This window comes from Tachypleus tridentatus, chromosome 12 (assembly GCF_004210375.1).
Source record: "Tachypleus tridentatus isolate NWPU-2018 chromosome 12, ASM421037v1, whole genome shotgun sequence".
Taxonomy (NCBI): domain Eukaryota; kingdom Metazoa; phylum Arthropoda; class Merostomata; order Xiphosura; family Limulidae; genus Tachypleus; species Tachypleus tridentatus.
The window spans coordinates 8,358,755-8,383,367 of NC_134836.1; the positions used below are offsets into that span (position 1 = coordinate 8,358,755).

Sequence of the window (24,613 nt, forward strand, 5' to 3'; positions counted from 1 at the left end):
AGCCATTCCACTGTCCGGAAAATAGTCAACAAGTGGAGAGTTTTCAAAACAACTGCCAACATGCCCAGGCCTGGTCGTCCAAGCAAGTTCACCCCTGAGAGCAGACCGTAAGATGCTAACAGAGGTCTCCAAAACCCTAAAATGTCATCACGAGACCTACAGCAGGCTCTGACTACTGTTGATGTGAAAGTGCATGCCTCTACAATCAGAAAGAGACTGCACAAGTTTAACTTGCATGGGAGGTGTGCAAGGAGGAAACCTTTGCTCTCTAAGAGAAACATGAAGGTCAGACTGAAGTTTGCCAGAGAGAATGTAGACAAAGACCAGGACTTCCGGAATAATGTTCTTTGGACAGATGAGTCCAAAATTGAATTATTTGGACACCAGAACAGAGGACATGTTTGGCGTAAATCAAATACAGCATTCCAGGAAAAGAACCTCATGCCAACTGTAAAGCATGCAGGTGGAAATATCATGGTTTGGGGCTGTTTTGCTGGAGCAGGACCTGGACAGCTCACAATAACAGAATCCACCATGAATTCTACTGTGTATCAGAGGGTGTTTTAGGATCATGTGAGACCATCTGTAAGAAAATTAAAGCTGAAGCGGAACTGAACCCTGCAACACGACAATGACCCAAAACATACCAGTAAATCTACTAAGACCCTGGCTGAAAACTAAGAAATAGAGAGTCCTGGAATGGCCGACTCAAAGACCAGATCTTAATCCCATTGAGATGCTGTGGGGTGACTTGAAACGGGCTGTACATGCAAGAAACCCCTCAAACATCTCACAGCTGACAGAATTCTACATTGAGAAGTGGGGAAAGCTTTCGTCAGACCGATGTCAGAGACTGGTAGATGGCTACAAGAAGCGTCTTACTGCAGTTATTTCAGCCAAAGGGGGGTGACACTAGCTATTAGGGGGTAGGGTGTCCTAACTTTTTCCTCGGTTCGAATATGCATTTTTGTAGCATTACATTTACAGAAGATCTTGAAAAGTCTTTTCTTCAGTTTTAATTGTTTAGTTATATTCCCATAATCTTTTAGTATTGCTAAAATTGAGATTAAATATCTATATATCCAAAAATGTTACAAATATACACAGGCTTTCATAGGGTGTCCTAACTTTTTTCATATGATTATATATTCAATTGTGTTTTCGATCTGAAATACACATTATGGTCAAACATATATTCTTAGTTTTTAGTAATTTGTTAGTGGTCTCCGTGGTATTTTCCAGGCTGACAGTGGCGCTACTTAATTCTGTGATGACATCACCCGGATCAAGAACCGAGGACAGCGAAATCAATGTTTCGTGATCTTTCTTCAGGGTCACGAACACTCCTGGAACTATTAAAACAATATATATACAATATACACTTTGTAGTGATTCATACATGTTAGTACTCTGTCACTAAACTAAAATTCATCTATGAATAGCTAATTTGCTTTGTTCAATGATGTTAGTTTAAGTTCAGACACGAATACAAAATATCTTTAAAAAATATTGTCCGTATAAGGAAACAAAATGCTTGAAGATTTAGATTGCGTTAACCAATTGAAATCCTTCTTCCATTAAATTATCTTCTTCTCGTTGATGATCCGACAGTTACGGATGGTAAAACTGATTTTTTCTTATTACTATTTATCATTTTCTATAGGTAAGTATTTCCCAAACTGGCAGTTCAGTGTTTATAACAAATTAATTATAACACTTATATTAAATATTGTTTAACTATTTTTTGGCACAAAAAATAACAACGCATTGCGGCTTGTTTTTCTTCTTCTCTTTCACAACATAAACAATCCTTAAAGTAACAAGAAATCATTGAAAGACACGCGGAGCAGCGACTTACAACTATGAAGGCGTTATTACGCAATTTTTTTCCAGGCTTTGTTATGTAACTGTTGGTAATACAACGTATCCTGAGCAAATGGGTCCTTATTGACTGTGCTCAATTCGCATATTTATTACCTGACTTATCTCTCAAATTAGAAACTTGGCTGTTAACTACAGGTGGGGAGACAACATATCAGGTCATATTGAATAATTTCTATGCTTTTCCTTATTGAAACTGTTCAGTGGGTAGGGTGTGGGACTGTAGCAGGCTGAAAAAACAATGGTCTTATTCAGTAATTAACTTCAATCTTGTTCATCAGTTTAAAACCTAGAACTACTATGCGCAGTTATTCCATAGGTGGCTTTGAGTGAAGAATATGCTAAAACATAAATTAATCAATCTGTCGTGACACTTCTGTGTAAATCTGTGTGTGTGCGTGTTTAATCATATCAAAGGTCTATCTGCACTATGCTCACCCTAACTATTTTATAACTATTTTATGTTTTCAGCGCAAAGTGTAAAACTGATAAAGTTTGTTTGTTTGTTTTTGAAATTCTCGCAAAGCTACACGAGGGCTATCTACGCTAGCTGACCCTAATTTAGCAGTGTAAGACAAGAGGTAAGGCAGCTAGTTATCACAACCCACAGCCAACTCTTGAGCTACTCTTTACCAACGAATAGTGGGATTGACTGTCAGTTATAACGCCCCCACTCGCGACCGTGGGATTACGAGTCGAGTGCGTTAACCACCGGGCCATGTCGGCTCAATACTATTAAAGTGAAATTTAAAAACGCTAGGATAAAATTGTTTCAGTCACGATGCAAAACCTGCTAGACTAAATAATTAAATTCAAAATACAACAACAGCAACTTCTACAGTAGGTAAATCCTGACTTTAATAACTACATCATATCGACCTTTAATATGCATATCATCATCATTAGTTAAAAAATTGTTGTTATTGTAATTTTAAATTAATCGTCATTTTATTTTCTGCCGGCTTATGTCATGATAATTTTGTTTCCCCCCTATAATTAATTAACCGGAAAATAATATATTGAGCACATAGTCCTTTCATCTTTGTTTAAACTTGCACTCACGATATACATTAATAATCTAGATGTTTGGTGAAGGAACCTCTGACGTGATTTGTATCAAGAGCAGGTAAAAACAAAATGAATAGTAACAAATATGTTTATTTCTCGCCTTTCAAGTTCATACGTCATGTTGTGTTGTATCATATAGATTGTATAATTATTCTCGTGATTTTTGGCATGTGCACCATTTACTAACGTCACGCAGTACAAATTGCAATGTTAAGCGTCCCTAAAGTGACAACATTTCAGTGTCTAGTAACTAAGTTATAGAGAGACATCATTCTACTATAAAGTGGTGGAAATGGTTAAAACAGGTGATCTCTCCAGGTCATCTTTTACTGTAATAACAATAATAAAAGAAACGCTGTTCTGATACACACAAGAGGCTGCTTACCTTTCCTGTTCTTTAACCTCCCTTGAGCAATGAAGAATCCCAATGCTTCTTTCTTCTTTGATTGTACTTCCTCTACTGTACGTTTTTCTTCCGTTTGAATATCGATCACTCGACCACACATTTCGCTCTGTTCACTGTTGTTGCGACTAGAGTATGGTTTGGAGAAAATAAATGTTGTTAAAGCACAGATTGTTGTTTTCCTTTTATACAAGCATGGATTAAAGAGTTAAGACATCTAATTAATGTCATGCCACGCGAATGATAGTAAGAAACAAAAAACCACGACATGGTTGTTAAAAGAAGTCCGACGAAGCTGTATGATATACAAACTCAATACAATTTAATGCTTATTATAAAATGTATTCTAAATTAGAAATCGTGGATTACCCAAAAGTCATGTTAAAAACTGTTGCATTTTTCACATCTAAAAATCACTCTTTCTTCAAACAGATCTGTACTGAGATTAAAAGCTAACATTATTTTATACTTATTATATTCTACTTGGACAGTGGCCGATATTCAGAGTGCAGAATTGCGTTTCTCTGTGTCTGAAATACGAGCCACAATGCAGCTAAATACAATCAGTATTTCGGTTTGCTCGCGTTATAGTAATGACAGTCAGTCCCATTATTCGGCTCTAAGAAATGGCTAAAGTTTGGCAATGAGTGGTTAGTCAGTTGTTTAGAATTAGAAATGTTAAGTGATTCTTACTTGTCATTTTGTCCATGTGAGCATACAATACCCATCAATTGAAAATATCGGTATCCAGTCAGACCATGGCTTGTCCACTTTTACACGGTGAGAATTTATGTATTAAAACTTGGTTTTTGTAAAGCAATACATTACGTTGAGTGTATGTAGTATGAAAATAAAAGGTTCCTATTTAAATTATAAAAACCTAAAACTTACGAGTCGTGACACCAGGAGGACTCTTCCTCGTCCAGAGGATCTTTTATACCTTTTATCATCTCCTCTTTGAACGGCTCGTAGTTGTGTTGAAAACTAAACACATTCCTGAGACCGTTCCACATCCGCTTCCAAAGCGACTTTTTGTTCACGGCAAAGTCACTGGAATAGAAGCAATACTTACATGTAATGAATATGTCATAGTATATTTACACATAAGTGACTTGTGTGAGAGAAGATCAATATTTATTTAAATGAATAGTGTTATATTGATAAATCAGAACCTTAGTGTTACTGGTTAACAACTTAGTTAAAATTGGTAAATATCACGATTCACTCTAAAACAGTTATTGCTCAGACAACATGACAACAGTATTTCAACAACTACTAGATCTGTCGTGTACCAGTCAAACTGTGGAGTACTGGTATTGTACAGAAGTCCTCGACAACAGTGGATATAGCAGATATAATGGAGTTGATATATTCTTCTCTACTTTCAATCACAAGTTACTATAATATCCACACTAAAGTTACTTAGAATGAAAAATAGTTGGAATTGTATCTATAGAAAAACAGTAGTTAAGGTTCGTCAAATGATTATTAAACATACTTGAATATTTATATGGTGGATTAGATAACGAATTATGGTTATTTCAGGGTCACATGTAACATAAGTTACCAAATTTGTCTACTTGAATCAAAAATACAAGAATTAAGGGTTTAAAAGAAATTATAAGTGAAAACGACTCTACAAGATGTTGACGGCAAAGATGATATGACAGGTAGCGTTTAACTGGTTTTAGTCAAGCAGCAAAGGTGCAAAGTATTGAAGAAATACATAGATTATATAAGTAATTATGAAACCTAATTATATTATTGGATTACATACTTTTCATTGCATTTCAGGTTAACAGTTTTTCTGCTTGATAACAGATTATAATCATCAATAGTACACATTCATATCAAAACATAAGTTCACCATGGTGAGATAAAGACAACTGAGAACAATAGTACATGAACTGTTACGTATTTATCTTAAACCATTTGTGTCCTATTTCATTAAGAAACTATATGAACATATTTTGTTATAGTTTTAAAATGTTTATTCGATACTTAATGAATTTGATTTGGCTTCTTTTAAATTTTGCGCAAAACTACTCGCAGGCTATATACACCAACCATCCTTTCAGCAAAAGAAAAACAACTAGTCAATACATACCTTTTGGGTATGAAAATCTCCGGAGGAATTGATTTTTCTTGTTCATCACAGATGATGTTACTAATTGCCCAATATTCATCTAAAATAAGATACAAAAATGCTGATTTCTATAAAACTAAATAATATCTAAACTAGCTTTTATTTGTTATCTAATAAGGAATCTGCTAGAGTAAATAATTAAATGCAAAACACAATAACAGCAGCTTCTACATGAGGTAAATTATGACTTTAATAACTACATCGTATCGTCCTTTGTTTTTTTTAATTTCGCGCAAAGCTACACAAGGGCTATCTGCGCTAGCCGCCCCTAATTTAGCAGTGCAAGCCTAGAAGGAAGGCAGCTAGTCATCACCACCCACCGCCAACTCTTGACTACTCTTTTATCAACGAATAGTGGGATTGACCCTCACATTATAACGTCCCCACGGCTTAAAGGGCAAGCATGTTTGGTGCGACGGGGATTCGAACCCGTAACCTACAAATTACGAGTCGAGCGCCTTAATCCACCTGGCCATGGCGTGCCTCGTCCTTTAGTATGGCATCATCATCAGTTCAAACTGTTTGTTATTGTAATTTTAATTTAACGATTACATTATTTTCTGAGGGATCATCTCATGATATTTGCCTCAATTACATTTTCCCTGTAATGAATTAAACTGAAAGTAATGAATTGAACATATGATCCATTCACCTTTAGTTAGATTTTCACTCACGAACTACATTAATAAACTAGACGTTTGGTGAAGAGTCTTCTAACGTGTTTTGTTTCAAGAGCATATAAGAACAAAATGAAGGTTAAAAATATTTTTATTTCTTGTTTACAAGTTCGTATCTCATACTGTTTTGTATCCTGTAGATAGTATAATTTTTCTCGTGATTCATGGCACGTACATGTTTCACTGATATCATGGCATTATAAATTGCAATGTTAAGCGTCCCTCATGTTACAACCTCTGGAGGAACTGATTTCTCTTAGAGCTCACAGAGGGTGTCACTGATTGCCCTAGGGAAAGAAATCTGGTATCCTGACTAAGGCAATATTTTATTTTTTCAGTAATATCATGGTTGGTTTTGTCTGATTTTGAACCTTAAGAGAAAATATTATAAAGCTGCTTTCATTAACAATTTGACTTCTAAGAAATTTTTAACTGATATCTTTACGAATTATTCCATGTTATACGAACACAGATATTTAAATACTTGTATGTAAGATATGAAGGGAACTATTATTTTTGGTTTTAGGAGGAGAATCCTAGAATCACAGACTCCTTATTATATTTTGTTACAACACTTTAAACACCAAGAAGACTCAGAATTGAATTGCACTACTTAGAAAATGTAGTGGTATCTAGAGGTTTAGCTAAACTTATAAATAGGGCTTGTATTAACGTTCAAACCACACAATACATTATAATAACCCTAGTCTTTCTACTGGCATACCATTTCATGCTCCCTCTAGTCTTACACTACTGAATTAGAGACGGCTAGCGCAGATAGTTCATGTGTAGCTTTGGTGAAAACATTTCTTTGCTATAGATTCTTGTATCTCTTGTATTTGATCTTGTATATAAACCACGTACTGCTTTGCTGAAGACCATATCTGAAGAAGACAGACCAATACTCTTTCGAAAAGTGTTGTACGTTCACCCCAAACTAAATCACTTTATTGTGTTTATAGATTATTGTTTACATTACATACTTTCGATGCTTGTATTGAAGTTTTGCAATTGGTGTAACTTTGGTAAGTGGGAGGAAGAGGCGGTTTTCTTTTCGGGTCTAGTAATAAATATTTTAGAAAAACATTTCACAAATTTTAAATGATTTTGCTAGTACTTTTAATACTAGACAAAAAAAAAAGAAGATATTTTACCTTTTTCTTTGGAGATTTCCTGGGCGTAATTCAAGGTTTTAGTCTTGTTCTTAGTCATTCTTTTTTTGTTATCCTAGTGAAACAAATATATATATTTAACCAAACCTTTGTCTGTCTATAAAGTTAAGATAAAGCTACACAATTAGTTCTGTCTGCGAAACCAGATCTCTAATGTTGTAAGTCCATATATATACCGTTTGTCACTGGGAGTAATATCCAAAATATCGAAAAGATTTTAATGTGGATATGAATAAGAAAATACTGTATTATATGCCTTTATTTCTTTCTTTTACCGGTTTCGTAACTTTCATTGTTCAAGAAATAGTTACACTGAGAATCTCCGATATCCGTTGTGAGCAAAGCAAAAAATAACCAGTTGTGTAAATTTGTGCTTAATTTAAAAATATCAATCATTCAATTAACGTTTGTCGTCTTTTTAAATAGCTAGTAGTAAGGGAGCAGAAGAAACTGGTTACGTACAGCCACCAGGAACTGTGAGAAGCTACCAAGACTTATAGATATGTAAAAGTAAGTTAAAGTTTGAAGTTATATCATAAATAAATTGTATTGTTATTATAATAACAACAAAAGTATAATTATAATAACATATTAATTTAAAAAGGAAAATATACTAAGTAGTTATTTTTTTAACAAGTAGTTTATATATGGATTGTATGATGTGTGTACATATGGCCAGCATATGTATTTATTATAAATTGTTTATGTTTAGTTGAGAAAACGGTATTTGCATGTTTTATTCTTGTCGCAGATTCATGGTAAAACGGCCCGGTTTGGCCATGTGGTTAAGACACCCGACTCGTAATCTACGAATCGCGGCTTCGAATCTCCGTCACACCAAAGAAGCTCGTTCTTTAAGCGGTGAGGGCGTTATAATGCGACGGTGAATCCCACTATTCGTTAGTGAAAGAGTATTCAAAGAGTTCTTAATACTTTTTCATAGCAACATTTAATGTAAATATTAATCTGTCTTTATTATAAATCAATAAACATGTGTCATTTTTATAGTCTGCTGCTGGTGCAGCGGGAAATATTCAGACCTACAAAACCACAAGGAAGTTCTCAAATCTCCCCGGTGGACTCAACAAATAACCCGATGTGGCTTTGTTGTAAGTAAAACACATTTTTAGAGTTTAAGGTTGATTCGGTAAGTATGAAAAACAGAACCACAGTTATTAAAATGTTAATATTATTTGTAGCGAAAATGGAATTTATGAATATAATTTACGTTCAATTCAAATTTATAGCTGACTTCACTTTGTGATAACCGGAAAGAAAATCCGTTAATAACTCAGTCCAACAAAATTTGTAATGTAGGAATGGCCAGGTGGTGAGGGCGTTCGACCCTCTATTCATTGATAAAATAGTTTGTTTGTTTGTTTGTTTTGGAATTTCGCACAAAGCTACTCGAGGGCTATCTGTGCTAGCCGTCCCTAATTTAGCAGTGTAAGACTAGAGGGAAGGCAGCTAGTCATCACCAACCACCGCCAACTCTTGGGCTACTCTTTTACCAACGAAAAGTGGGATTGACCGTCACATTATAACGCCCCCACGGCTGGGAGGGCGAGCATGTTTGGCGCGAACCCGCGACCCTCAGATTACGAAGCGCACGCTTTAACGCGCTAGGCCATGCCAGGCCTAGATAAAACAGTAACCAAGAGTTTGACATATGGTATTTCCCATAATGCACTTATTAATGTTTATCTTAATGTTTCGTTTGTGTTTATGGCATAAAATACGTAAATTTATTCTGAAACTTGATGCAACGAAAAGAGAAAAAGGAGGCTGATAAAAAAAACAAACATGGTGACAAAACAATATAATAACATGGACAGCCTTAACGTCTATAATAAGTGAAGAGAGAACAGGCATGGAAGTGTTCGAAGTAGTGTCCTCACAACACGAGATACTGCCGATGGTTGTGAGAATAATAATAATAATAAAAACGTTTCTTAACAGACAGCTGTTAAAGCATCCGAAGTAATGTCTCCAAAACAAAAGCTGAAGAAATGGCACATTATACAACAGAAAGTACAAAAACCCATATCAAATCCTTCCTAAGTTTTTAGACAGAGCCGCTCTTTATTTACAACTGTTAAATAGATACGGACAACTATCAGCAATAGTTACCACTCTTAAGTAACTATTCTTACCGAATAACGACACTGATTAAGGTAGTTAAAACACCCTACAGTTAAAAGTATGTGACGTGTTTAGCGATACATTGTGGTTCGAACATGAGGCCATCAGTAAATGACCCCCAACACTCGACATTAAACAACACCCAGCATTACTATCACGTATAGTAATTTGTAAGACCCGGAGAAATTTTACGTAACTTGTGATCTTTTATGTCATGATGTAATTAGTACAGGTGTTTTCTTGTTGCAATATTTTCTTCTAACTGAAATTCACAAAAAATCTCATTGCATATATTGCTTATTTCGCACATTATAATAAAACATATTCTTTCCATTTATTCCAAGTTGCTTTGTGTCTCTGTGTAAGGAAATTCAAATTGGTAGTCGGCTTTTAATTACCGTCTCGTGTAAAATATATTTAAAAATAAACTAGCAAAAACACTTCGTTTCAGTAAAAGTTTTAACGTTGGGAAGATTCCAAATGCATTTCTAGTTTATCTATAGTTTTCTCATTTAATTACTATAAAGACATATTTCTACAAAATAGATTATGTCCCTCAAATTTTTACATGAAAAGATGAAAATAATAAAAACCAAAGTATGTCCATATTCACAACTTACAGCCATGATGTTCCTTAAAATGTATCCACAAGGACAGTTGATGGTGTTTTGGGGTGCCAAATAAACTGAAAAAAAAATGAAATAAAACTGTAAAAAGTACCAACATAACCATCTTCATGAAAATATTTAAAAAGGTGTTTTATTTGTGTTTGTACAGGAAGTTTTAATGACGATAGGTAAAATTCTCCAATATTTTTTCTTGCTGGTTTCATTTATACAATTTTTTTTCTAGTGTACAGCATTACATTGGAAATGGCTCATATCAAGAATTCATACAACCCAAATTAAAATATCACCTGTATAAGTTTTACACTATGATTTTATCTCGTACCGCTTTAGCCTCTACAATCGTAATTAACAGAAGCATTGACTGATGGTTTTTCGGTTGGAAACAAGTGGTGTACAAGGAACTGCTCACTACTTTGTTTCTGGTTATAACAGTATATGTTTTTTACATTTTTAAGAGATAAAATAGATTTTTCATACATTTGAGTTTGGGTTTTGACAGCAAATATATTTTAGCAAAAAAAACAAACGTCTTAATGACAATTCTGTCATAATAACTTACTTCTTTGTTTATATGATGAAATATCAAAATCTGTTAAGCTGTGTAGTACTTGACAAAATTTCTGAAATTCTTTTCCTAACATTTTCGTTGCTAAGATACTCGTATAGTATAATCATTATTGGTTGAATTCTACTTAGTAGATGTCCAATCACAGTCGTAGTAAATATTCAGGTAACGAACGATACATATATGTTATTGTTTTTTTTAATGAGTGTTTTCCCGCAAGTCAATAAAAGAAAAAAATTGGATAGATATTAACAAAAATCGGGAGTTCGAATCTCTCCGTCACTTAACATGCTCGCTCATTTATCCTTTCTAGTGTGTGTTCTTTCAACCATAAGGACGCTATAACGTAAGGTAAATCACATTTTAGCCGCTCAAGAGTACAGGCGAAGTTCCTTAAGCACATAGACATGCCGGGCCTCTACCTAGTTGTGCTCGAGAAAACTTGTGACGAAGCTGTACGATTTTTATGTAGAATTTTTATATTGGAAAAGTTGGAGGCAATGAAAAGAATTGTAGATCATGGGAAATGGAAGCAGTATTCTGAGGGAGCATAATTTATTTATATGCAAGGGATATTTCGGATGACAATGACTTTCAGGAAGATAGAAAGAGTGCTATTAGTATTAAAGTAAAAAATAATGAATTTAGTTGTAATGAGCCTATTATGTTGACAAACAAATTTCAGAATTTGGCTTCTGCATGTGAACTGTTGGAAAGAATGAAAATAAAAGGATCAGAGAAGGATGTGGAATTTTGGGTTATTTATTGACAAGATATATAGATAGAATAATCTGTTGGGTAAGTAAGGAGAAAATAATTAGATCATGCTAACTGGGAGAACAGGTGGAGAGTATAACTAACAGTGACCAAACAGGAGATAAGGTAAAGGGGGCTTACAGATATGAAGTTTTTTTTAATGATGTATGTAGGGGCTAATGACATAGGCAAAGGTAGGTCAGAGGAGATAATAGATAAGTGCATTATATTTTAAAGGCATTTATGCTCAAAGAAAAAGACCATTATTCGTTGTTAAGATATGACCAAGAATTAACTGTGTAAATGAAGTTATAAGTAGGTCACCAGGGTTAAATGTGAGCAGACTGACTGGGCTTGTATGGAGGAGTTCAGAGGAGGTAGGGTGCATTTTGGAATGGGTGGTTTACTTTCAAATACTGTAGCAGCTGGCTTGTTTTCTAAGACTATTAACTCAGCTATAAGGGAGATTTTAAACTAAAACTAAACAGTGGTGAAGGCCAAAAAAACTAAACACAAAAAGAATAAGAGGAAATGAAAAATTTAGCATGGGAAGTTAGTACAGAAGTAGTAGAAAAGGATAGACTTGATTGTTATTGTTGTAATGCAAGGAGTATAAGAGAAATAAATATATGGTATTGGAAATAAATTTCTAAAAATTAGTTTTTCAAAGGAGATGTTTCTAAATGTTGTCCATAAATTTAAAGAAAAAAATTCATTAGGAATTTAGAGTAATTTTTCTAAATTTTAATTCTAAGTTGAAAATTGTAGACACTTTCAAAAGCTAGAGTTTACTATGGATTGATTAGACATAACTGTTCTCATCTTTGATCACATGTATGATCTATAGTTAAGGATAAAAATGTTTACCTTTGTTTCTTTAGTACTTGTCCTTGACTAGCATTAGAAGTGAAAGACAAAATTCCATGAACTGTTATAATTTAATGACAAGTAGTAAATTGAATGACACCTTGGTTCATATTTATTTTAAAACTAAGAAGTTTGTTACTTATGAAGGTTAAGATTCTTTTATTTTGTTATATGTATATATATATGGTTGTTATGAAATAAATTATGTTATATTAACTGCTAATACAGTAGTTTTAATAGTTGTTGATGTTTTGAATCGGATATTAGTATTTCAAAATTATTATGAAAGAAGTTCATTAAAATATTTAACATCTACTCATAACCCCATAAAATTAATAAAATTTGAGTGCTAGAACTAGTGTAAAGTCTGTCTTAAGATTTCTTTCACAGTTAAAAGAAGAAAAATATATGTGTGTGTGTATAAATAAAATCTAGGCTAAATATTTTCACAAAATATTTTTATAATGTGAAATTATTTTTGAAATTTTGTTTTAATTTGACTGTTTCCTGATCATAGCTGTCAGTTGATCTAATACTGGTGTTGCAAATCAAATCATATACTAGAAAATTAGTTTCTTTTTTGTGTTAGGATGTGCCTTAATATTTCATATTAAATCTTAAAGAAAGTGTTAACTTTGTCTTTACTGAAGTAATTTTAACATTTGTAATGTTTGTTCTTAGAAGGGTGGGAGGTACATGAAGTTAATGCAGTTGATCTGGTATTGGGGTTTTAAATAATATAATGCAAGATTAGTTTCCTGTTTGTGTTATTTTATTATATGCAGTATTACTGTTATTGTGCATAACGTGGTTGGCTCTGTTCTACATTTTCTACCATAGAGCCAGGACTTTTGGTCTCTTGCTTTTGTAACTTATTTTCTCAACTTGTTGTGTCTTTGGATGATTTTGTTCAGCATTTTCAACAGTTTGCTTTTTTTATTATTATTCAGATGACTGTATCTTCAGACTTCACCATCTTTAATTAATTACATTTCTCTCAAACATCGTGACATTTTTCTGTTTCCATACATGATATCCAGATTTATGCAGCTTTTTGTCTGTGGTATCTTCATGTTGAATCTTGTTCTCCTCAACAAGCTCTGTCAGTAAAATCACACTTACATGAAAAATGACAAAAAATTATATTGACTAGATAAGATTTTTGAAGATTATATCTGTAATGTATTGTTATGTCAAACCACAGTATTACATTACAGGATTATATCTGTACTGTATTGTTATGTCAAACCACAGTATTACATTACAGGATTATATCTGTACTGTATTGTTATGTCAAACCACAGTATTACATTGCTGTCACAATTTTGAATAGTGAGCAATTTTACTGAAGATTTCCATTTTATGTACTTCTAATTTGTTATACCTTGTTAAAAAAAACATTTCTATCATGACTGGACTGTGACTGTAAGAAAAACTCCTGAAGTATAAATAAGCAAGGTGGTCTTGTGTTGAGTGAGCAATGAACTTCTTTTATCACCTTCACTTCAAAGCACTTGCTGTGGTGACCCAAAAATTGGTGGATAAAATACACAATGTGTTTTACACAGTAACTTCCTGTTGTTATTTTTCTCACTGTAAATAATTTTTTACAAATCTTCACTTTTGATATATATAATTAGAATATATTAAATAGTCAAAATTTGTAATTCTGTTTATTTCTCTTTACTGTTTCACAGTGTTAAGTTGTATATTCTTCAATGAGTAAATTTCTGGGGGGTATAATAGCTTCACAGAATAAAGCACGTTCTCAATAAAATTCCACACTGATCAATATGTCAGGAATTTTTACTCATCTCAAAGTATAGGTTCTTATTTGTTAAGAAATTGTCATCCATTAAGAATACAATTAACCAATTTTTTTTTTTTTATGGTTTGTTTTGTATTTGAAGATTCATTATTACACATTTTAAGTCTCATCATATGGTGCAAGACCATAAAAGGGTAAGAGCTACTAATAGAGAACAGCTTTGGAGATGAATAAAAGCAATGTTTAGTTATCACTGGATAAAGATTATCAACTAGTTACATGAGGAATAATTTATGCTTTTGTGATAATGTGGTTTAAATGTAACTTCTGTTCCAATGAACAACATAATTTAGGGGAAAGTTTAAAAGACATTGACATAAGTCACAGTCTTAGAAGTTTATTATAGTATTTTTAGATATTGTCTTCATTCCTGTAAATATTTTCACATTAGGCCTATTTGTATGTGTTGATGCCAAAGCTCATGTTTTTTGACATTTTAGAGAGTACCATTCAACATAGTATAGTGTATTTGATGTCAGTTATTAAATATGTGTTTATTTTATACTTTTTTACTGATTTAGAAACATTTTGTGGCAGGTGAAAGTAAGTAACAGATGCAATATATGTGATAGTATTTACAAAAAACTTTAGGTATGTATTTCAAAAGCTGTTTAAATACAATATGGAGACTATACAATGACAAAAAAGAAACCTTATTTTTCACATGAGCATTGACTTGTGCTTTGATATGTTAATCTAAGTCAAACAGGTATAATCAGTTTGCAGACATATCTTTGTAACTCATCTAGTTTTTTGTGCATAATAGACTTTTACGTTTTACTGAAAGCTTGCTATGTTTCGTGCACATATATATGATAAATTTTGAATTTTATTAAGTATTCCTTTTGCAATATCAGGTCAGCCAATTGGACCAGTTCCATGCATGCTGGATTCAGTTATATTTGGTCAAAAATTATGACAATTTTTTAGTGTTTGAGTAGACATTACACAAGCCTTTTTATGTTTTAAGAGTGTACAGTAGTAATAATAAAATATCAAATTGGTCCAAATGTAACTCATATTCTGAAGTATTGAACATTATTGTCAAATGTATCATATTCAAGTAACACAAATAAATAAAAGAAGTTTTAATTTATGTAGAGACAAAGTATACATAAATTAATTATAACCAACAATACTGTTAGCAAAAATATTGTTAAGCAAATTATTGTTCTTTTTTACATACAAGTCTCTTTTTTTCTATATATTTTGGAGTGAAAACAACAAGTATCCTGTATTCATATTTATGATTAGCCTTCCTGCTCCATTGTTGTTTTTTTTTAACTTGTAGTCAATGTTTTATTCCCCCTCTGTGTGGATTCCTGTACTTGGTGAGGGGACCTCTGAGGGAAGGTTCTGTTCTTTCAGTTTACCTTCTCTGAGATCTTAACATCTACTCACGTGTTTTCTGTGCATGACAACCCATGAAGGGGAGGAGAGGATCCTGGTAGTTGAGGGGTCCAACTCTAATACACCACCTTAGCTTTGAATTCCTATAGACAGGTGTCCTTGGGGTGGCACCTCCTTGGGTCAATTGCATGGCTCCCTTGGGCTAGGTTCAACCAAGTACCAGTGTTGGAAGTTCTCAAAAGGTGTTGTGGGCATTGTCTCTGATGCTGGTGTTTGGGTATAGTGCTCACTAAATCCTGGCGTTGCTGCAGTGTCCTTGCTTGACATTGTAGTATGTCTCTCATAGGGCTCCATGGTGGGTGGGGTCAGAGACCACCAAAATTTCCTTTTTTCTTATAGATACTCCAAACAAAAATTCAAATAAAATAGTGAAAAAAACAGTCAATAGGTAAACGATCACGTCTTGATATTTCTGAGGAGCAATCATCAACACCCGTACCACCTGTTGTACCTCATTTTCTTATCCTACATTCTCTTTCAGAGAAATATTTAGGGCAAATGTTCCTTTTTTTTTTATTCAGAAGGGACTGGAGGGACTTGCTGGCTCTCCAAAGTCAGTAAGGAAACTTTGATCTGGTGACATATTGGTGGAAACATCAGAGATTCTCGCTGGTTTCTCCACTCAAGTGGTTTACTGCAGTGAAGCGTATCTCCACTCGCAAAGATGGAGTTACATTGCTGACCAATATCCTCATTCTGACATTTACATCACCATGTGCACCTGCCACTATCAAGGCAGGTTATCTAAATTGCAGGGTATGGCTGTACATTTCAAACCCTCTCCAATATTTCCAGTGTCACAGGTTCGGTCACTCAAAGATATCATGTTGTAGTTCCCTGACATGTGCTCATTGTGGTGGCAAGGACCAGGATGCATATGAGTGTGAAACGGACCCACATTGTGTCAATTGCAATGGCTTTCACCCTTCCTACTCACAGCTCCGAATCAGGACTAGAAAGGCCAACTTCAGATAACTGACAGTGGTTCTTGTACTTACCTGTTATTATAATTACCATTATGCTACAGAAAATCCTTTACGACTTCACTTACCGTAGTTTCTCTCTTAATGTTGTAGACTAGATTTCAACATTGGTTGAACAAATTCACAAGTATGTCTCCCAGTGGAACAGTGGTATGTCTGCAGAATCACACTGCTAAATACCAAGTTTCAATACAAATGGTGGGCAGAGCACAGATAGTCTGTTGTGTAGCTTTGTGCTTAATTCTAAACAAACAAACACATATTATAAATTAATAAAGGTACATTTCTCTAGTTAATATTCCAAAGACATCCACATATTTTTCTGAAGATTTTTTTTCACAGCTTTAGAATGATCTAACTTCTTGAAATTGTATGCTAATTCTGTAGTTGAGAGACAATTAAGGGTTTTGGGTACCTACAGTTTATTTTCCTTTGGTTTGTTTTTGAATTTTGCTCAAAGCTACTCAAGGGCTATCTGCCTTTTTTTCCTTTGGCATTTCATATTTTGCAAATGCTGTCATTTTTGCATTTGTATGAGCTTTGAAGAGAAAGAAGTATTTTGTTTTAGATTATCAAAGATTTTTGCAAGACTAACCTCAATGTCAAGTAAAATTGCTCATTATATTTCAGAGCTAGATATAAAAGTAGTCAGTTACAGAGAAATATATTTTAAAACAGCATAAGATGTAACACTGTGATTGTGTGTCTATTAAGTAATCATTTTCTTTCTCTGTAATTTTCATCACTTGAGATCTCCGTTTCAAGATGTTAAGTGTATGTGGCTGTCAGGTGTGTTTATTGAATAGTCGGATCCAAAGTCAGATATCAGGACTTGCTTGTATTATAATTTATTATTAAGTTCCTGACTAATTACTAGGAAAGAGACCTTTAACTTTTCTGTTGTGTATATTTCCACCCTTGTTTAATTTTTTTCTGTGAATGTCATGGTGTTTTAGTGAATTACATTTTAAATTTAATTGAACTACTTTCTTATCATGGTATATAAATAAGTTTGTCATAGAAACATAGTTAATAATCCAAATTTTAGTAACACATCAGGTTTCAGTCCTTAATTTTACAAGGCAACATTAGTACAAGAATTGTGACTTTTCTTCTTGACATCCTTCTTCTCCAATGTATTTACAATCCCTCCAAGAAATATTAAATTTGAAATAAATTGCTTATGATATTAACAGTATTGAGGGAAAGACTAATTTTTATAGCTTTCAATTTTATTTAGTTACAGTGCTACAAAATAGGAAATCATACCCCACATTCACACTGACCCATCAAATCCTGTTTTTCAAAATTACGGTTAATTTTCTCTGTGTTTAATACTATATTTTTATATTCGATAGGAAGCGAAGGTTTTAATCTATCAAATGAGATAAATTGTTTTCTGTATTGAGAATTGTCTATTTTCACTTGCAGTTCAAACTTTATTTCCATGCAAACACATCAATGAGCTCAGATGATTATAACCTTTTTAGGTTATATTACATAAAATAAGTAATAAGAAATTTTTTATGAGGTATGCTTGCAAGCAACTCATAAGCAGTCTTATGTGATTCAGTAGGGTAATTTGATCTTCACATTTACCAAGTATATTACAAATTTTATGGTGAGAATATCAGTTAAATATGATTCAAAAGGACAATAAAACTATAAGTATAAACAGATATATACTGTTGTACATTTCAAGATTTTTAGAATACAGAAATGTTTCATGTTACAATCTGAAGTTATTCTAGAAAGAAAAATGTAATTTTTTTTATTTTGTAGCCACAAGGTCACTCAAATGGGATAACCTCATATAAAGTTACAGTAGAGAAAATGACAGATAAAATATAATGTTTTACTGATAGAAACATTTAAAATTTTGTAAGGAGATTTTAAGAGGTTATGGAAATGAAATTTCAGATATTTTCAGATAAGTGGAAGTACTTTCTGATTTTAACATAAAAATCATTAAGCACTCTGAGCAGCCAACACTTTGACTCCATATGTTCATGGAGAAATACTTATTGAAAATACTTCATTAAAAATTCTGTATTTTTCTCAAAAAATGGTTCCAGATGACTACTGAAAGTTTTTTGATATTTAGTAGAGATGAACAAAACATATAAGTTATTGAATGGACACAATAAAGGTCAATTTGGGGTCACAAACTTAGTTAACCCTTTCACTGCTTGGCTTGATATAACATACACGAGTTCGTCTACACTTTTCCACGCATTAAGTGTTTGTGCTATAACCTTCCTAGGTCATCTTCAGGTCAAATGGAAATTCAAACGAAAGCTTTGAGTCTTCAACGCCCTTAAAGAAAACGAACGGAAGAAAACAATGAAGAAGGGGCAATTAATAAAACATTTTCTGCAAGCCATGGTTGGTTGTTTTGTTTTGAAAAACGCTCCGTGGTTCATAATGTTCGTATTGCAGGTAAAAGTCTAAGTGAAGACGAAGATGCTGCTGAAAATGTCATATTAAATTTATAGAAATTATTGAAAAAGTTCGGTGCAAAGATAACCAAATTTTTTATGTTGTTGAAACTGGTTTATCATGGGAAAAATTGCCTTCTAGAACTTTTCTACCAGAAATTGAAAAAAAAACCTCAACCGGTTTACAAAACGTGAAAAGTTTGTTTGTTTGTTTGGGAATTTCGCACAAAGCTACTCGAGGGCTATCTGTGCTAGCCGTCCCTAATTTAGCAGTGTAAGACTAGAGGGAAGGCAGCTAGTCATCACCACCCACCGCCAACTCTTGGGCTACTCTTTTACCAACGAATAGTGGGATTGATCGTACCATTATAACGTCCCCACGGCTGAAAGGGCGAGCATGTTTAGCGCGACGCGGGCGCGAACCCGCGACCCTCGGATTACGAGTCGCACGCTTTACGCGCTAGGCCATGCCGGGCCCAAAACGTGAAAAGACTGTTTGACACTTTTGTTAATCGGAAATGCATCTGGCGATTTTAAATTAAAACCCATGCTTGTGAATCGTGTGGAAACCCCCCGAACACTGAGCGGCTGTGCAAAGAAGACTCTTCAAGTTGTTTGGCGATCAAATAAAAAGTATGGATTACGAAAACTTTGTTTGATAACTGATTAAAAAGTTACTTTTGTCCAACAGTTGAACGTTAGTGCAAAAACAAACAAACAACTTTGACTTTAAAGCTTTGTTGCTATTAGGTCATGCACCAGGCCATCTATTGGGACTTTGTGACTTTAACGAAAATGTCAAAATTCACTTTCTTCCATCCAATGCAACACCTCCACTGCAACCAGTGGATCAAGGTGTCATTCCAAGTTCCAAGTTTCACTGTGTCGGTATTTGGGTATTGATGTTAAATACCCAGGAGCTCAGGTACATTTGACCTCTTCCTTTTTTTTTTTTTTTTTAGCTTTGGGCCAGAGTAAAAGTATAACATCATACTCAGACCCATTTCAGGGCTCAGTCCATGCATGGACGAACAAGTTTTTTTTGTTTTTTTTCTTCCTTTTATTATTTATCTTGTGCTTTTTTTTTCTTCATTTAATTTTTTTATTTTTTTGTATTTTCATATATATATATATATTTGTATTTTTCTCCTTTTTCTCGATAGAGAGAATGCTACTACTATTTGTAGTAACACACACACAAAAAAAAGAAAGAAAGAACTAGGTGTCATTGCGACGCTTAAAGCTTACTATTTGAAACGAACTTTTTCTCAAGCAATAAAGGCTACAACTGGAGAAGCTGCACTATATTTGACTGAATTCTAGAAAAATTACAACATCAGAAATGCTATTGCAAGCATCAACAAAGCGTGGCTCCAAGTTAACAAGAGTAACACGAGAGCGGCGTGGGAGAACGTTTTGCCTGATTGTGCAAGCCATGCCTGTGGCTTTGAGTCCGAAATTAGGTATTTTTCGGAAGACGTCGTCAAAATTGGACACAGTATTGAATTTGAGTCTTTGGAAGTGGATAATGTTCGAGAGTGCACTTATGCACGTTCTCAAGCTCTCGACAATGATACCCTCCTTAACTTAGACCAAGATTGGGCATATCAGGAAGAAGACGAAAGTCCAGAGTGTAACGAAAGTGCTAGTGAAGAGCAAGAAGAATAATTTCTCTTACAGGAACTTGAGAAAAAATCTCGGCCAGTAGAAACTGCTGCAGACTTAATTATGAATCATGATCCAGACCGAGAACACTACGAAGAAATGAAGAAAAAGGAAATGGTGCAACTAAGATTTGATAGATTTTCATTAAACAGTAAATTTTTACACTTTTCATTTTTTCAAAATAAAATATTCATTGTTTTAATTTTTCAAAATAAAGGTTATCAGTTAATATCGTTTTTATTTTACCTCATAACTATCTGTGTGTTTTCTAAGTAATGAGGCTTAATTATTTCTACTATGAAGAAATTTCTTATGATATCCACGTATCATTATTTTTCCTATTGAAACTATTCTCCCATTCAGTGCTGATTCAATCAATCCAGTAGTTTTTCCAATGCATTAACAGCACTGTGAGAGGTATTCCTGTATATTCCATTCTGTAATTTTGTACCTATCAAGAATAAGACTAATTACGTGACTTGTTAGTTCACCATTAGAAGCGTACAAATGTAATGGACCTGTCAGTTGATAGATATCCGTCCCATAGGTACTCCATATAGAAAGTTCGTGAAGGCTGCACACATAGCCACCTACGAATTCAAAATGAATTATACGTATGTTCGTTGTTATTTATTTAGTGTTATAGCTGTATTACGTTTTTATAGTGTGTGGTGATTAAGATACGACATTCAGTTTTCTGAACTTGTAAGAATAAGACTGTACAACAGTTCTGCCCAATAAGAAAAGCATGGGCACGTAATAACACGAATAGCGAGTACTGGTTGGTTGGTGGTTAAATGAACAAAATTATTTTTTTTCTTCCTTTCTTTGTTTTATGGGTGTACATAAACCTAAATAATTAGACTACAGAACATTGATGAATGAGGACTTGAGGTATTACGTGTATGAGTTTGGGAAGTTGTAACCTGGATTATCTTCGGATGTTGTCATTAACATAGTTTAATTAGAACACGCATACCTTTTCTCCTGCTAACAGTCACAATTCTGAAATCAACATCACCATCTATTAGATGAACTCCTGTTATGTTTCCCAAATGTTAAATCCACCATAGAAGTTGGAATGAATTGTTCTTTGTAAAATTTTAACAGAAAGCATTGCGTGGTACAAAAGATAACCTACAGTAAACATTTACAGTGAAAATATCAAGAAGTTAAAATTATATTAATCTCAATTTAAGTGATGATTTTACATGTAATGATGGTTTATTCACCTATTCATAACTTTTTTAAGACATTATCCTAGAGGGTACTTGTTGTTTCCACTATCATTAGTAAAACTTACATATTATTTGAATGTGACAGTTATTATCCTGAAAAAATTTTATGACCTTACAATTAAACATAATAAATGATTTTTTGTTTAACTTTACTGTTACATAAAATATTAAATTACACAAAGTTTTAGATTCTCCGTGTATAGAGTTTGAAGACTTTTAATAATTACAAAAGTCATACACTTATAGAAACAGTGATTATACATTACACAAACTACTGTGGAAATATCGATGTTGTTATCGTATATACTTCAAACAGCCTTTAAATAAGAAGAGAAAGGCGATTGGAGCCTATCGAGTGTGATGTTGAACGCTTTCCAACTTGGTTTATAAAATATATATGATAGTCGTTAAATTAAGAAAAACCATTTGGCCTTTAATACTAGCTAAACCTTGAATGTTATAATATAGAGTATTGCCACGTGGTCACTGATATATATAAAACACTTGAAGGTAAAGCTGACTTTGTATTCGTATAATCTGAGTAATACTTTCATTTCTTGATATCTATTTCAGTATCTTACGTTTAAATTCAGTTATTTGAAATGCAAAAAAGTACATCAAATTATAAATCAAGTCATTATTTTAAAGATTTTTGCTAACATGAATTACAGAAATCGATGTTTGTCCTACCCCAATATATTGGAGTCTCCAAAATGTCAGTTACTATAATATATGTATACGAAAATATATAGAAGATTTAATAATGAAACTCTACATAAGATTAATGTCCACTTTACAGAATAATAAATGTATTGAAGTAGACTGTGAGGTTCTATAAATAAAAACTGTAAGACAATATCTTTATTTAAAGACAAAGTATATAATAATGAAATTAAACTATACTTACAGTTAATGTTCACCATACGTTAATTCGTTTTTTGTGTGTTTCTGAAACTTAAAAGTTGGCAGACGTAATCTGTTACATAGTGTTAAAAAACAGTAAATTTTTATTCTGTCACTCAGCTAACCTACAGTTATTATATACAGTGCCCAACATAATGTCAGTAGTTGAATAAGTTTCAGTAGGCTCAGAATAATTTTTCATATAGAAAGATCGATTCACTACCACTTAAATTTGAGAAATTTGTTTTCATCGACTTGAAAAAATGATCAGTGATTGCTATAAACAATAACAATAACCTTTCCTATAGTACCCGTCTTAACATTGCTCAGAAAAGACGCTCAAAGAAGATGTTTCTAGATTTGAAAGTCAACTTAATTTTCAAATAGATTTAGGATTTTCAGAAAATTTCAATCGTGCAGCATGTAGAGGTTCTTCAGTTAAGAAAAATATACTTATGGTACAAACTCGTCTTTCAGTGTTGTAACATCAATGAAAATTTTCCTCGGTTAAAGTTATTACTGTTCACAATGTGACAACGCATTTGAGCATTTAAATAAACATAATTCTTCTGATTATTTTAATGTTTGTAAAAATGATGAAGGCTTGAGAGTTGAACCCCTAGTTTGTAGTGGTTGTAACAAATTTTGTAAATCTGCAAAATATTAAAATAGACATGAATCAAAGAATAGTAAACAAACGATATCTTTGATAATTTCTACCACAAGTAAATACTTTTGTCGTTAGTATCAGAAAAAAAAGATTCGTCAAATACACACTTGTGTTTATTTGTTTTGTTTTTCGAAAGAGATCATGGAACCAAACTGTAATTTATTCGACGAATTCTGTCAATTCTTTGTTTGCAAAGAAGGTACGAATTATACAGCTATAGCACATAATATGAAAGAGTTAGACACCTCACCTTAAATTATTTTAGTCGCCAAGAAATGAAGCTCGAAATTATCATAAATGATGGAAAAAATACGCTTATCGTTGTCAAAAGTTTAAGAATTAGAATAATTGCCAATTGCGAGTTTATACTTATGTTTTTATTATTGTTTTTAAAAATATTAGATAAGAAGAACTACAGAAAGGATATTTCTCTCACCTTTTCAATATAAACTCAAGTGAAAAATATTGAGAACGTATACTGAATGGCCGTTTTCACTCTCCTGACATCATATTAATATTCATAAGACAAAAGTTCCTGGATTGTCACTTTCAGCAATGAGAGGAAGAGCACATCTTTGACTTTCAAAAACAGATGCATAGGTAAGAGAAAAAACTGTCAATGTTGGTTCCTATTAATTTTTGTTGTTTTCTTGAAAATTGTGTCGAAATTTGCATTTTTCGTTCTTTATCTTTAGATACTGTCGATCAAATATAGATATATTTCCATGATGCTGTCTTCAATCGAGGAAAGAATTATTCACAATCTATGATGTAGTTTCGTCTGCGTACGTGACCAGTTTCTGAATATTTGGTTATATTCAGATGGAGGTTTATATCATCAAATTCGATAGTTTTTCACACCTAATCATGGATACTTTACAACCAAGTACTTGTTATATTATGTACAAAAATCCGAGATAGTAAGAATCCAACTTGCCCTTAACGATGGTGAAAAGCAAATCCTAAATTATTGAAAAGTTGGTTTCTGTAAGGAATAAAACATGCTACTACCATGGCTATAGTAAATGTTATGATAATGGCACAAAGAACGTAGTTCCAAATAGACCCATATGGTTTATTATAAACAGCACATGCAAGTAACAGAAACAACTTGAGGCTCAAGGATACAAGATCCTGACAATATGGAAGCAAATGTTTAAGAAAATGAAGAC

The 24,613-nt window shown here is 33.2% G+C and overlaps 2 long non-coding RNA genes across 2 annotated transcripts in view; both read left to right on the forward strand.

The window, feature by feature from the left end:
* The window catches only part of LOC143234864 (uncharacterized), a 208,583-nt gene extending 200,755 nt beyond the window's left edge, over window positions 1–7,828 (forward strand). The window contains exon 3 of the long non-coding RNA XR_013018837.1: window positions 7,774–7,828. This is a non-coding gene — a long non-coding RNA (uncharacterized LOC143234864). The remainder of the gene's footprint in view (window positions 1–7,773) is intronic.
* Window positions 7,829–10,836: 3,008 nt separating this feature from the next.
* LOC143234684 (uncharacterized) lies at window positions 10,837–24,311 on the forward strand. Its single transcript, XR_013018759.1, has 3 exons — window positions 10,837–11,816; window positions 23,844–24,041; window positions 24,137–24,311. It is a non-coding gene; the product is annotated as an uncharacterized LOC143234684 (long non-coding RNA).
* The last annotated feature ends 302 nt before the right edge of the window (window positions 24,312–24,613 follow it).